The sequence below is a fragment of the Triticum dicoccoides genome, chromosome 5B, assembly GCF_002162155.2.
Source record: "Triticum dicoccoides isolate Atlit2015 ecotype Zavitan chromosome 5B, WEW_v2.0, whole genome shotgun sequence".
Taxonomy (NCBI): domain Eukaryota; kingdom Viridiplantae; phylum Streptophyta; class Magnoliopsida; order Poales; family Poaceae; genus Triticum; species Triticum dicoccoides.
The window spans coordinates 519259582-519274206 of NC_041389.1; the positions used below are offsets into that span (position 1 = coordinate 519259582).

Consider the following 14625-nt stretch of genomic DNA (forward strand, 5'->3'; position numbering starts at 1 on the left):
TAAAAGATAGGCCCTTCACAGAGGGAAGCAGAGGTTGCCATGCGCTTTTAGGGTTGGATACACAAAATCTTAATGCGAAAGAACGTCACTTTATATTGCCCCTTGTATATGGACCTTTATTATGTAGTCCGTCGCTTTTATTGCTTCCATAACAAGATCGTATAAAGCTTATTTTGTCCGCACTAATAAGGCATGCATATTTAGAGAGCAATTTTTATTGCTTGCACCGATGACAACTTACTTGAAGGATCTTACTCAATCCATAGGTAGGATGGTGGACTCTCATGGCAAAAACTGGGTTTAAGGATATTTGGAAGCACAAGTAGTATCTCTACTTGGCGCAAGGAATTTTTGGCTAGCATGAGGGAAAAGGCAAGCTCAACATGTTTGAATGATCCATGACAATATACTTTAACTGATATGTGAGAAAACATAACCCATTATGTTGTCTTCCTTGTCCAACATCAACTCTTTAGCATGTCATACTTAATGAGTGCTCACAATTATAAAAGATGTCCATGATAATATATTTATATGTGAAATCTCTCTTCCTTCAATATTCTTTCATGAATTGTTCAAATGACCAATACAATGCTTGCTAACCTTCAATAAATTTACAACCTCTACTTCTTAGATGTGAAGTCATTACTCCCCATGGGATAAGCAAATGAAACATATATAATTTCAGATTTGTGACATTCAACTCATTCAACCATTTACTCACATGATATAAGTGAAGCACACAAGTAAATGACAAACTACTCCAAAAAGATATAAGTGAAGATCAATGAGTAGTTAAATAATTATGTAACTATATGAAGACTCTCTCTCATTTAAGAATTTCAGATCTTGGTATTTTATTCAAACAGCAAACAAAGCAAAATAAAATGACATTGCAAGGATAGCACAACTCATGTGAAGAAGCAAAAACTTAGGTTCAACCGATACTAACCGATGATTGTTGAAGAAGAAAGGTGGGATGCCTACCAAGGCATCCCCAAGCTTAGATGCTTGATACTTCTTGAAATATTATCTTGGGGTTCCTTGGGCATCCCCAAGCTTGAGCTTTTGTGTCTCCTTAATTTCTTTTATATGTTGGTTTCCTAAATCTTGAAACCTTCATTCACACCAAACTCGTGAGATAAGTTAGTATAAAACAATGCAAATCCTTATCATTTTCTACTGTAACAAATTACTAACATTATTATTCAACATTGAATACTAAATGTCTCTGCATATTTAACACTCCCATCCTAAAATAGAATCATTAAACAAGCAAGCATATGCAAACAATGCAAATATAACAACAATCTGCCAAAACAGTATAGTCTGTAAAGAATGCAAGTTTCATCATACTTCCCTAACTCCAAAAACTATAAGAAAAATACTACGCTGTAAAAGGTTTATTAGAGCTCATTATGCAAAAAGATTCAACATTATATCACTCTCTAACTTTTCTAGGGAATTTTTGCAACAGCGGTAAACTTTCTGTTTTCAAACAGCAACATGTATACTAGCAAAATAAGCATGGTCAATGCAATCCTTGACATTTTTATTGAAAATAAAGATGCAAAAAATTATTATAAATATCAGCAAGAAAATACTAACAAAAGAAAATGACGCTCCAAGCAAAACACATAACATGTGGTGAATAAAAATATAGCTCCAAGTAAAGTTATCGATGAATGAAGACGAAAGATGGGATGCCTTCCGGGGCATCCCCAAGCTTAGGCTCTTGGTTTTCCTTGAATATTACCTTGGGGTGCCTTGGGCATCCCCAATCTTAGGCTCTTTACACTCCTTATTCCATAGTCCGTCGAATCTTCTACCCAAAACTTGAAAACTTCAACCACACAAAACTCAAAACAAAACTCGTAAGCTCCGTTAGTGTAAGAAAATAAATCACCACTTTAAGGTACTGTAATGAACTCATTATTCATTTATATTGGTGTTAAACCTACTGTATTTCAACTTTTGTATGGTTCATACCCTTACATACTAGCCATAGATTCATCAAAATAAGCAAACAACACAATGAAAACAGAATCTTTCAAAAACAGAACAGTCTGTAGTAATCTGTATCAAAAGTATACTTATGGAACTCAAAAAATTCTGAAATAAATTTATGGACCTGAGGAATTTGTCGTTTAATCATCTGCAAAAATAATCAACCGAAAAGCACTCTCCAGTAAAAAATGGCAGCTAATCTCGTGAGCGCAAAGGTCTCTGTTTTTTATAGCAAGATCACATAAACTTCACCCAAGTCTTCCCAAAGGTTCTACTTGGCACTTTATTGAAACAAAAGCTATAAAACATGATTACTACAGTAGCATAATCATGTGGACACACAAAAACAGTAAGGGTAAATATTGGGTTGTCTCCCAACAAGCGCTTTTCTTTAATGCCTTTCTAGCTAGGCATGATGATGACAATGATGCTCACATAAAAGATAAGAATTGAAACATAACGGGAGCATCATGAAGCATATGACTAGCACATTTAAGTCTAACCCACTTCCTATGCATAGGGATTTTGTGAGCAAACAACTTATGTGAACAATAATCAACTAGCATAGGAAGGCAAAACAAGCATAACTTCGAAACTTTAAGCACATAGAGAGGAAACTTGACATTATTGCAATTCCTACAAGCATATGTTCCTCCCTCATAATAATTTTCAGTAGAATCATGAACAAATTCAACAATATAACCAGAACCTAAAGCATCCTTTTCATGATCTACAATCATAGAAAATTTATTACTCTCCACATAAGCAAAATTCTTCTCATTCAGAATGGTGGGAGTATCATAAGAGACTTGAACACTAAAAATTGTTTCCACATTAAAAGAGTAATGTTCAGAAAAAGGGTAACCATAATCATGACAAGTTTTATAAATATAATCATCACTACTTTTTATAGCATAAGTTTCATCACAATAATCATCATAAGTAGCAACTTTGTTCTCATCATAATCAATTGAAACCTCTTCCAAGATAGTGGAATCATCATTAAATAAAGTTGAAACTCTTCCAAATCCACTTTCATATTCATCACAATAAAATTCAACATCCTCCAAAATAGTGGGATCACTACTTCCTAAAGTTGACACTCTTCCAAACCCACTTTCATCAATATAATCATCATAGGTACAAGGCATGCTATCATCATAACAACTTTGCATATCAAAACTTGGGATGCTAAAAATATCATCTTCATTAAACATAGCATCCCCAAGCTTGGGACACACATTAATTTCCGCAAATATATTCTCAAATATGTCATCCTCATCAAACATAGCTTCCCCAAGCTTGGGCCTTTTCATATCATAAGCATAATCACTCTCATCATTAATAGTATGGATAGCACCAATAGTGTAGCAATTATCATCATCACAATGAGTAGTAGGAGCAACATCATTTGGGAGGGATACCTTTTTACCTTTGCTGGTCCTTCTCTTCCTTTTATTCTTCACATTATGTGGGGGTTCAACCCTTTTCTTTGAGCTCCTTATTGATGAGATTGGTTGAATAGAAGGCTCCTCCTCGATACCTGATTCATCATAAGAAATAATAGGAGGATAATGGGAAGTCTCTTCCCTTTCATTAGTATTCTCTTAATCTTCTATTTGCTTTCTTTTCTTTAGGTAATTGGTAATATAAGGATTTTCAATGCAATTCGCCGTACAACACATATAAATCTTCTCTAGATCAAAATCAAAGAGTTTCTCAAGGGCAAATTCTGGAAGATCCTTAGTTAAACGTTTCATTTCTTCATAACCCAAAAGCAAACTAAGTTCATTATAATGTGCAAGGGAAATAAAATCATCACAATTTTTGGACATGATTCGATCATGAAATAATTTGCATAGGAGATGTAGATGACCACGTTCATTGCATAGTTCACAAGTACGACAAAGGAAATGTAAATTTTCAGCACTCCCATTTAACTTTTCTTATAAAAATTTAGTTTCTAAATGCTTATGCCTCTTGCAATATATATCTTCTCTATTCGGTGTGTTCATGCAAACATGCACTCCACAAAAGTTGACATGTTCATAAGAGATATTTTCATCATGACTAGTGCAATCATCATTAGTACTATGGATATTCAAAGAGTTCATACTAACAACATTGCAATCATGCTCATCATTCAAAGATTTAGTGAAAAACATTTTATATATTTCTTCTTCTAGCACTTGAGCATAATTTTCCTTACCATCATTCTCACGAAAGATATTAAAAAGATGAAGTGTATGAGACAAACTCAACTCCATTTTTTGTAGTTTTCTTTTATATACTAAACTAGTGATAAAACAAGAAACAAAAAGATCCGATTGCAAGATCTAAAGATATACCTTCAAGAACTCACCTCCCTGGCAACGGCGCCAGAAAAGAGCTTGATGTCTACTAGGATCAATACCTATTCGGTGGATCTTTTTTTTTTCTCTGCCAGGAACCAGATTTGAACTGGTGACTCAACCTTCTTCTTATAGACGTTGTTGGGCCTGCAAGTGCACAGGTTTGTAGGACAGTAGCAAATGTCCCTCAGGTGGATGACCTAAGGTTTATCAATCCGTGTGAGGCGTAGGATGAGGATGGTCTCTCTCAAACAACCCTGCAACCAAATAACAAAGAGTCTCTTGTGTCCCCAACACACCCAATACAATGGTAAATTGTATACGTGCACTAGTTCGGCGAAGAGATGGTGATATAAGTGCAATATGGATAGTAGATAAAGGTATTTGTAATCTGAAATTATAAAAACAGCAAGGTAACTAATGATAAAAGTGAGCGTAAACGGTATTGCAATGGTAGGAAACAAGGCCTAAGGCTCATACTTTCACTAGTGCAAGTTCTCTCAACAATAATAACATAGATAGATCATATAACAATCCCTCAACATGCAACAAAGAGTCACTCCAAAGCCACTAATAGCGGAGAACAAACGAAGAGATTATGGTAGGGTACGAAACCACCTCAAAGTTATTCTTTCGGATCAATCTATTCAAGAGTTCATACTAGAATAACACCTTAAGACACAAATCAACCAAAACCCTAATGTCACCTAGATACTCCATTGTCACCTCAAGTATCTGTGGGCATGATTATACGATATGCATCACACAATCTCAGATTCATCAATTCAACCAACACAAAGTACTTCAAAGAGTGCCCCAAAGTTTCTACCGGAGAGTCAAGACAAAAACGTGTGCCAACCTCTATGCATAGGTTCATGGGCGGAACCCGCAAGTTGGTCACCAAAACATACATCAAGTGGCACATGATATCCCATTGTCACCACAGATAAGCACGGCAAGACATACATCAAGTGTTCTCAAATCATTAAAGACTCAATCCGATAAGATAACTTCAAAGGGAAAACTCAATCCATTACAAGAGAGTAGAGGGGGAGAAACATCAAAAGATCCAACTATAATAGTAAAGCTCGTGATACATCAAGATCGTGTCATAGAGGGAATAAGAGAGAGAACACGAGAGAGAGAGAGAGATCAAACACATAGCTACTGGTACATACCCTCAGCCCCGAGGGTGAACTACTCCCTCCTCGTCATGGATAGTGCCGGGATGATGAAGATGGCCACCGGTGAGGGACCCCCCCCTCCGGCAGGGTGCCGGAACGGGCTCCCGAGAGGTTTTTGGTGGCTACAGAGGCTTGCGGCAGCGAAACTCCTGATCTATCTTCTCCGTGGATTTTTTTGGGTACGTGGGACTATATAGGCGAAAGAAGTCGGTCGGGAGGTGCTCGAGGGGCCCACGAGACAGGGGGGCGCGCCCAGTAGGGGGGGCGCGCCCCCACCCTCGTGGCCTCCTCGAGGATCTTCTGACGTGAACTCCAAGTCTCCAGGATCCTATTGTTCCCAAAAATCATGCTGCCGAAGGTTTCATTCCGTTTGGACTCCGTTTGATATTCCTTTTCTTCAAAATACTGAAACAGGCAATAAAACAGCAATATGGGCTGGGCCTCCGGTTAATAGGTTAGTCCCAAAAGTAATATAAAAGTGTATAATAAAGCCCGTAATCATTCAAAACATATAATAAAATAGCATGAATGCTTCATAAATTATAGATACATTGGAGACGTATCACCGGCCCACCCCCACTCCCTATAACCCCCTTTCCACCCCGAAACCCTAAACGAACCAACCCACTCCCCCTCACTCCCTCGTCTCTCCCTCTCCCCCCGATCCAGACCGGATCGGGGCAGTCCCCGTGGTCGTCGCCTGGTGCCGGCTCGCTGGCCCCCACCCTCGTCCTCGCACCCCTGTTCCCTCTCCCTTGACGGCTCCCCTTGCCGTGCCGACCGCGACCGCTCCCTTGACGCCCGACGCAGCCCTGCCGCTCGATACCGGAGCCACCACGCCGGTCTGCCTCCCTGCTGTCCTCTACGTCATCGCCTCATCCCCGTCACCCACCTCGAGCACCACTGCCCCGTGCCCTATGAATCCCGGTGAGGCCACAACCTCTTCCTCCTCCTTCCCTGCCTCTGCTCGAGGCCGACCGTATGCACATGCACCACCGCGTCGCCCACGCCGTCGCCCCCCTTGCCGCTCTTGGTCGTGCCCCGCCGCGAGCTGCAACAGTTACTGCTATGCTGCAGCGCTGTCGCCACCACCACTACAGCCCCCGCGCTCGCCCGCTCGTGCGTGGCCGTGCCCGCTCGCCCGCTCGTGCGTGGCCGCGCCCGCTCGCGGAGCGCTCCCGCGCCCCTGCCTCCGCTGTTCCTCTTACGCGCCCTCCCTATGTGCCCGTGCGCCCCGCCGCGGCCTCGTCCCCTTGCCGCCCACGCCCCCTTCTGGTTCCTGCGGCTGCACTTGTGCTGCCATGCCGTCCCCTCAGCTTGCCGCTGCTGGGGCAGCTTCTGCCGGCCCGCGCCGCCGGTGGCGTCCTGCTGTTCCCCCGCGGGTGTGCCCCTCCGGCGACCGCCCGGCCTTGCTGGCCTCGTCCGCCACGACGCCCCTGGGCGTGCGCCCGATTGGGTCACGCCCGAAACCGTCGCCCGCACCCATTAGGCCCTGGGCCGCTGGACAACGGGGCCCAGCCCCCCGAAACATTTTAATAAAAAAGAATTTTAAAAAAGTAATAAATAAAAATATTAAATAATTAATTAACTTAATTAATCCTAATTAGGTTAACCTAATCACTTAGCTTAGTTAATTAATCTGTTAGGTTAGTTAACAGTCAATGACAGCTGGGACCCACACGTCAGTTTGAACCAGTCGACGCTGTGTTGACTGCTGACGTCATGATGACATCAGCATACACTATTCTGGATAATGTTGATGTAAAATAATTAAATAAATTCTAAAAATGATTACATCTTTAAAATTAATATAAAATAATCCATAATTCTGATGGAAAAACTTTGTACATGGAAGTTGCTCAGAACGACGAGACGAATCCGAATACACAGCCTGTTCGTCCGCCACGCGTCCCTAGCATAGCGAACCCGCAACTTTCCCCTCTAGTTCATCTGTCCGAAAACGCGAAACACCGGGGATACTTCCCCGGTTGTTTCCCCCTTTCACCGGTATCACCTACTACCGCATTAGGGCACACCTAACACCGCTCATTGTCATGTCATGTATCGTCATGCTTATGTTTGCATTGTATTTACTGTTTCTTCCCCCTCTTCTCTCCCGTAGACTACGAGACCGACGCTGCTGCTGCCCAGTTCGACTACGGAGTTGACGACCCCTCCTTCTTGCCAGAGCAACCAGGCAAGCCCCCCCCCTTGATAACTAGATATCGCCTATTCTTCTCTCTACTACTTGCATTAGAGTAGTGTAGCATGTTACTGTTCGGTTACTCCTATTCTGTTGCATAGCCTATCATTGTTGCTACAGTCGTTGATACCTTACCCGCAATCCTAAATGCTTAGTATAGGATGCTAGTTTATCATCATTGGCCCTACATTCTTGTCAGTCTGCCTTGCTATACTATCGGGCCGTGATCACTCGGGAGGTGATCACAGGTATATACTATACATATATACATACTATACACATGGTGACTAAAGTCGGGTCGGCTCGTTGAGTACCCGCGAGTGATTCACGGATTGGGGGCTGAAAGGACATTTGTCCCGACGACCCTCTATGTGGATCTTTGTGGCAGAGCGACAGGGCTGGTTGAGACCACCTACGCGAGAGGTGGGCCTGGCCCTGGTCGGCGTTCGCGGTTACTTCATAATAACACGCTTAACGAGATCTTGGTATTTGATCTGAGTCTGGCCACTAGCCTATACGCACTAACCAACTACGCGGGGACAGTTATGGGCACTCGGCGTCGTGGTATCAGCCGAAGCCTTCTTGACGTCAGCGACTGAGCGGCGCGCATCGGATTGGACTGGAACGCCTGCTCTTGTATAAGGGAGGCTAGGTCTGCTCCCGGCCGCCCTCGCAACGTGCAGGTGTGCAATAGGCGATGGGCCCAGACCCTTGCGCCATAGGATTTAGACCGGCGTGCTGACCTCTCTGTTGTGCCTAGGTGGGGCTGCGACGTGTTGATCTTTCGAGGCCGGGCATGACCCAGGAAAGTGTGTCCGGCCAAAGGGGATCGAGTGTGTTGGGTTATGTGGTGCACCCCTGCAGGGAAGTTTATCTATTCGAATAGTCGTGATCTTCGGTAACAGGACGACTTGGAGTTGTACCTTGACCTTATGATAACTAGAACCAGATACTTAATAAAACAAACCCTCCTAAGTGCCAGATACAACCCGGTGATCGCTCTTTAACAGGGCGACGAGGAGAGGATCGCCGGGTAGGAGTATGCTATACGATGCTACTTGGAGGACTTCAATCTACTCTCTTCTACATGCTGTAAGACGGAGGCAGTTAGAAGCGTAGTCTTCGATAGGACTAGCTATCCCCCTCTTATTCTGGCATTCTGCAGTTCAGTCCACCAATATTGCCTCTTTACACATATACCCATGGATATGTAGTGTAGATCCTTGCTTGCGAGTACTTTGGATGAGTACTCACGGTTGCTTTGCTCCCTCTTTTTCCCCTTCTTTCCTTCTCTTCTTGGATGCCGCAGCCAGATGTTGGAGCCCCGGAGCCAGACGCCACCGTCGACGACGACTCCTACTACACTGGAGATGCCTACTACTACGTGCAGGCCGCTGACGACGACCAGGAGTAGTTTAGGAGGATCCCAGGCATGAGGCCTGCGCCTCTTTCAATCTGCATCCCAGTTTGTGCTAGCCTTCTTAAGACAAACTTGTTTAACTTATGTCTGTACTCAGATATTGTTGCTTCCGCTGACTCGTCTATGATCGTGCACTTGTATTCGAGCCCTCGAGGTCCTTGGCTTGTATTATGATGCTTGTATGACTTATTTTATTTTTAGAGTTGTGTTGTGATATCTTTCCGTGAGTCTCTAATCTTGATAGTACACGTTTGCGTGTATGATTAGTGTACGATTGAATCGGGGGCGTCACATTCCACATCATGAACTAGATAATCGATGCTATGTTGCTACCTGATCAGTTGATACTAGTGCCATGTTTTTGTTGTTAAATATGTATCTTCAAAATGAAATGGAGCACCAATCTAGAGTGATCCATCCGGAGTGTTGTTGGAGCATTTCCTTGCACACAGATAGTAAGAGTGCAGATTCAAAGTGGTCATGGCTCGACTGATATAGCTATTTGAAATGAACATGTCTTCTGGTGGTAGCAGTTCATGCGAACTGTATTGAAAAAAGTACAGAATGAGATGAGACATGTAAGGTGACAGAGCTTGCAGAGAAATAGATTTTGCGCCTCTTTGTTGTTTCCTACAAAAACGAGGACGAGTATACAAAAGTATCAGCAGCCCACCTTGAGGCAGAATCCTGTCCCCTTATTCCTCATCCAACGGCCCATAAGTGCCTGGTGCATCAGTTCTGCCGTTGCACAAGATGCTTTCTCAAGGAGGACGAGCTGGAGGGGATCAGATCGGACGGCTACGTGCACGCATCTGACGGCTCAGGGAGCGACCGATGTGGGCGACGGGCCGCTCGGCCAGCGCCTAGCATCGCCCTTTACCTGTAGCCGGTAGGGACTCGAACCTAGAAACCTCTTTGCGCTCGGGCTAGGGGTTTGGAGTCCCTATTTCCGCCGCCACGAGACACACACTTGCCTCCTATCCGATCCTCTTGATGCCCAAATCAGCCAACCTTAGATCGCCGCCGCCGCCGCCGGTCCCTTGATTCGCCCTCTTCAATTCCGAGACCAATTGCTGTGGAGTACCAACCAACCGATCGCCATGGAGGATAAGGGATTGGGAATGAAGGGAATCGACCTCTCGTCTCTCAGAATCGACGAGGACGAGATCCCGACGGAGGAGGACGAGTACTCCTCCTGCTCCGAGGACGAGATCTACACGGACGACGACGAAGACGAGGAGGAGGAGGAGGACGACGACGAAGCGGAGGACGTCCGGTCGCCTACCCACCCCCACGATCTGGACTCGTTTCCGCAGTCGATCCTTCTCGACATACACGCCTACATCAACGACCGCACCAACGCCACCACCGCCGATGCCCCCTTCTTCAAGGACCACCGCATCCGGGTTACCTTCTGGATCGCCCACCCGCCGCGCGTCTCCTGCCTCACGGTCCACTCCAACGGCGTGGAACCCAGCGAGTTCACCAATACGCCCATGGTGGTCGCCGCCCAGGACGACCTGGTCCTCCTCCGCGCCGCCGTTGGCCCTCAGAAACACCTCAGTCCCACCGGTTACATCAATCATTACTATGTCTACCAGGCCGGCACCAACCCAACTCTTCGCCGGCTAGCCGATGCCAGCTCCTTTGTCTTTTCCGACTGCTCAGCGGGTATTGTTTGCCGTGGTGACGGCAGCTTTATCATCGCCGCCATCCACTGGGCAGGCGGCCAGGCGTCCACGGACAGTATGACCTCCACCAGTTTGACTCCAAGACCTGGACATGGAGCACCAGGCTGATGCATGTTGATAAACCGGAGAGGTTCTCGCGCATACTTAAAAGCAAGGTGCTGGTTATCGGAGGCAAAGATGGTCTGGTGGCCTGGGTCGACCTATGGAACGGCATTCTGTTCTGTGAGATTCTCACGGGCCGCACTGTTCTTCGGTACTGTGCATTGCCGCCACCTTTGAACAAGAGGTGCGAAGGCTCTCCTGAGCGTTTTCGAGATATTGCCATTGTGGAAGGCCATATCAACTTCTTTGAGATGCGATTGAAGTTCAAACGGCGCCAAGTAGCCTTCAACACCACTTTGACTACCAAACATTTTGAAGCCAACACATGGAAAATGATGGAGCCCTGGCAGAACTGGCAGAAGGATCGCACACTCGATATGTTCAAGATACCAGTGCACCAGAGTTATTGTGAATTGCTTCATGATGTATTGGATGGTCAGGGCACTCGGACTGCCTTTGAGAGACTCCAGGGAGGTCACCCTGCTCTGAGTTTGCATGATGATGATGTTGTTTACATCATGGCCAAGGCTAAAGAGATGAACCGCAGGGCAGTTGTGTTCGCTGTGAACATGAGGAACAAGGTTGTACAAGGAGTCGCTAAATTTGATGGAAAAAGAACATATGGCTTCACTCAAACCTACCTTCAAAGTGGGATCTCCAGCTATCTGACTTCTGAGTCGTCTGCCAGGTTATTATCTGTAACTAGTGCGTTTTAACTATTTTTCTTGCTGTACATACCAGTTTGATCTCAGAGAAGGTAGTATGATAGCGGACACCCGCATCATTAGATAGGTCTAACCAGGGGATGCTACTGAGTATGGATTTTGCGGACTTATTTTAGATTCACTTACAACATGATATTTCTCTTGTTAGAATGTCTCTAGATGAATTCAGTTCAAATATGTAGCTTAGACTGAGAAAATGAGGCAAGCTAACTAGTTAAGCTAATAACCACACTAAATATTTGATATATAATCGGGAACAGAGTCACGTGTTTTGTATGGCACTAGAACCTCCATTCTAGTAAGATGTTCAGTATACGGAGATGTATAGGAGTGACGGGAATTCTGCATTCAGAAAGAGAGCTCGGTGGAGTGAACTTGTGTTCTATAACCAGAACTCATTGGAAGATGTGCTCTTGCTTTATGATTTGTTGTTTCTGCACCTGCAAAATTTATTCACTTAAACATGGCCCATTTTGTTGTCTCTGATACAGAGGGAAAGCTAGAGATGGAATTCCACAAGGAGGCGATTGCATAGCTTTGGAGCCTATTGATAACATGTACAAAGGGAAGGCTGCTGAATCAAGCAGGGATCGAATCACACAAGCAGGTGACATATCCAAAAGTAATGCTGCCAAGTCAGGCTGGGTTCGAGTTTCAAGAGGATGCAAGCAGAAAGCTTGACAAACAGTAGCTTCACTCTTGCTATGCGACCATCAGAAAGCAATACTGTCGATACTCCGATTCAAAGTAACACTAACCTGTTGTTGTATGCATTGCAATGAAGTAAAACTGTGACATTATCATGTGGGGCCTCAACTATTGGTCAGCTGTCAAGATTATTTTTCAAGATGTAGCTGTGAGCTCATAAATACTGCATTTGATAACTTGTTCTTCATAGGTACGGCGGTTTTCCCCCTTTTCGAATGACATGATATTCAGGGGCTTAAATAGTTAAATCAAGTAGGCTTTTGCTTTAAATCATGTGGTGGAAAACATTGTCGATTTTCAGTCTCTGTCAGATATAAGTAGTTTTTTTATGAAAGGGTTAGATGTAAGTAGTTAAGTTATATGGTCGGACAGGGTCTGTTTATTTTTTTTCTTGAAAAACCTTTTCTGTCCTAGTGCTACAGAGGACACACATAGTTCGTTTGTCTTCAGACGTTATCTATGCAAAACTGCACTTCTCTTGCCCGTCTTGTTGGAGTACTTTCTCCCTTGTTTTACTCTGCTGTCAAGTGTGTATTGTGTTCTATCCTGCTAGTGGCAGAGCAATTTTACGCTGATACAATTATATTTGCAAGCTAGGAATCTGGTGTTGTGGATTGTTTTCGACCGACCTGTTTAGCATTTTTAGTGGAGTTCCTAACTTGTAAGCTGTCGATGAGCCGGTGGTGTTTCGTAGCCGGCTCAGATGTGAGCTTGGTGTCTAAGCTGCCCAGCTGTTGAGCTTATACCTATCTGTTCTTTTCATTGGTTATTACTAGCAAAAGTGCCCGTGCGTTGCAACGGGTGAACAACAAAAAAATCAGAAAATTTATAGACCCAAAATAGAATAATTCGAGTTCAGGGAAATTGCACCAATATGTCAGTTTTACAGATTGATAATTAAGAATAAATGATGCAAGAGAGCAAAGAACACGAGACATCAAATTTATGACAAAAAAGAAATAGACCAAAGATTTTTAATGATGTCGGTAGTCAATCCCCCTAGGGGGGTGTGGGTTGCAACGGGAGACACAAAAAATACATGCTAGCCAAATAAGTATGACTTAATATCTAGACATATGAGTGTTCTTTATTTTAACACGGTGGCTCACCATGTTGCCATATATCTTTCTTCCCACTCTCATTGATGATGGACACAATGTCCACGTGATCGTAATGCATTCGACGTGGTATCCTAGGCAATGAGCTTGTCGCTGCACGAAACACTTGCCATCGTCTCGCGCAAGGGAATATTTAAATCTTTAAAAACAAATCTCATCGACCACGAACTATTCTCAATGCCTAGACATATAAAGACTTTTCAAAAACTAATCAAATCCTAGACATAAAATACTTCTGAACGGGCGAACAATTTTTTGAATCGACAAACATCTTTTTGAAATTAGGACATCTTTATAAAATCACGAACATTTGTTTTGTTTACAGAAACATTTATTGAAATGCATGAATAGTTTTTTAATTCATGAATATTTTTTGACTTAGTTAACATTTTTTGAATTGATGACTTTTTTAAATTGGGGGTTAGATTTTGAATTTCGCAAAAGACATATAATTTTTTGAATATTTTCTAAAAAAATTCATTGACATTTTTTTTCCAGATTAACGAATATGTTTTGAATACACAATATTTGTTTTCAAAATCATGAACATGATTGTACTTCCTGACATGTTTTTCCAGATTGTGATTTTTCATAATTTGCGAACACTTTCGTAAGATCACCAATATTTTTTGAAACAGCAAAAATTTTATTATTTCCTGAAGTTTTTTTTTTGAATTCACTCATATTTTATAATTTCTGAAAAATTATAACTGAAAACTTTTTATAATTTAGAATTGTCAAATAAATTTAAAGAAGAAAAAACTAAAACATAAAAGAGAAAAGAAAAGAAAAGACAAAATGAAAAAAGAACAGGAGCGTCACAGCGGGTAGGCCCGGCCCATGAAGGCGTAAGGTGTGGAGGAGGTGCCTAGGAAAAAAGGAGGCAACAAAAACGGTACTACCAGGATTCGAACCCTGGTGGCATCCACCCTTCCCTATCGCACCAAAACGGAGCTCCCCTCTCTCTTCCCGTCCTCTCTCGAAACTGCCTACAGAAGAGGGCAGGGCGAGATCCAGGAGTTCCTCTGTTCCCGTCGGCAAGACCGGTGGTCTCCTTCACCTCCGGTGGCCATTATGGCTGCCGGAGGGGTGGGAGATCCCGGATCTGATGCCTGG

The 14625-nt window shown here is 43.5% G+C and overlaps 1 pseudogene; it reads left to right on the forward strand.

The window, feature by feature from the left end:
- Positions 1-10265: 10265 nt before the first annotated feature.
- On the forward strand, positions 10266-12364 carry LOC119309903 (annotated as a pseudogene).
- Positions 12365-14625: the final 2261 nt, after the last annotated feature.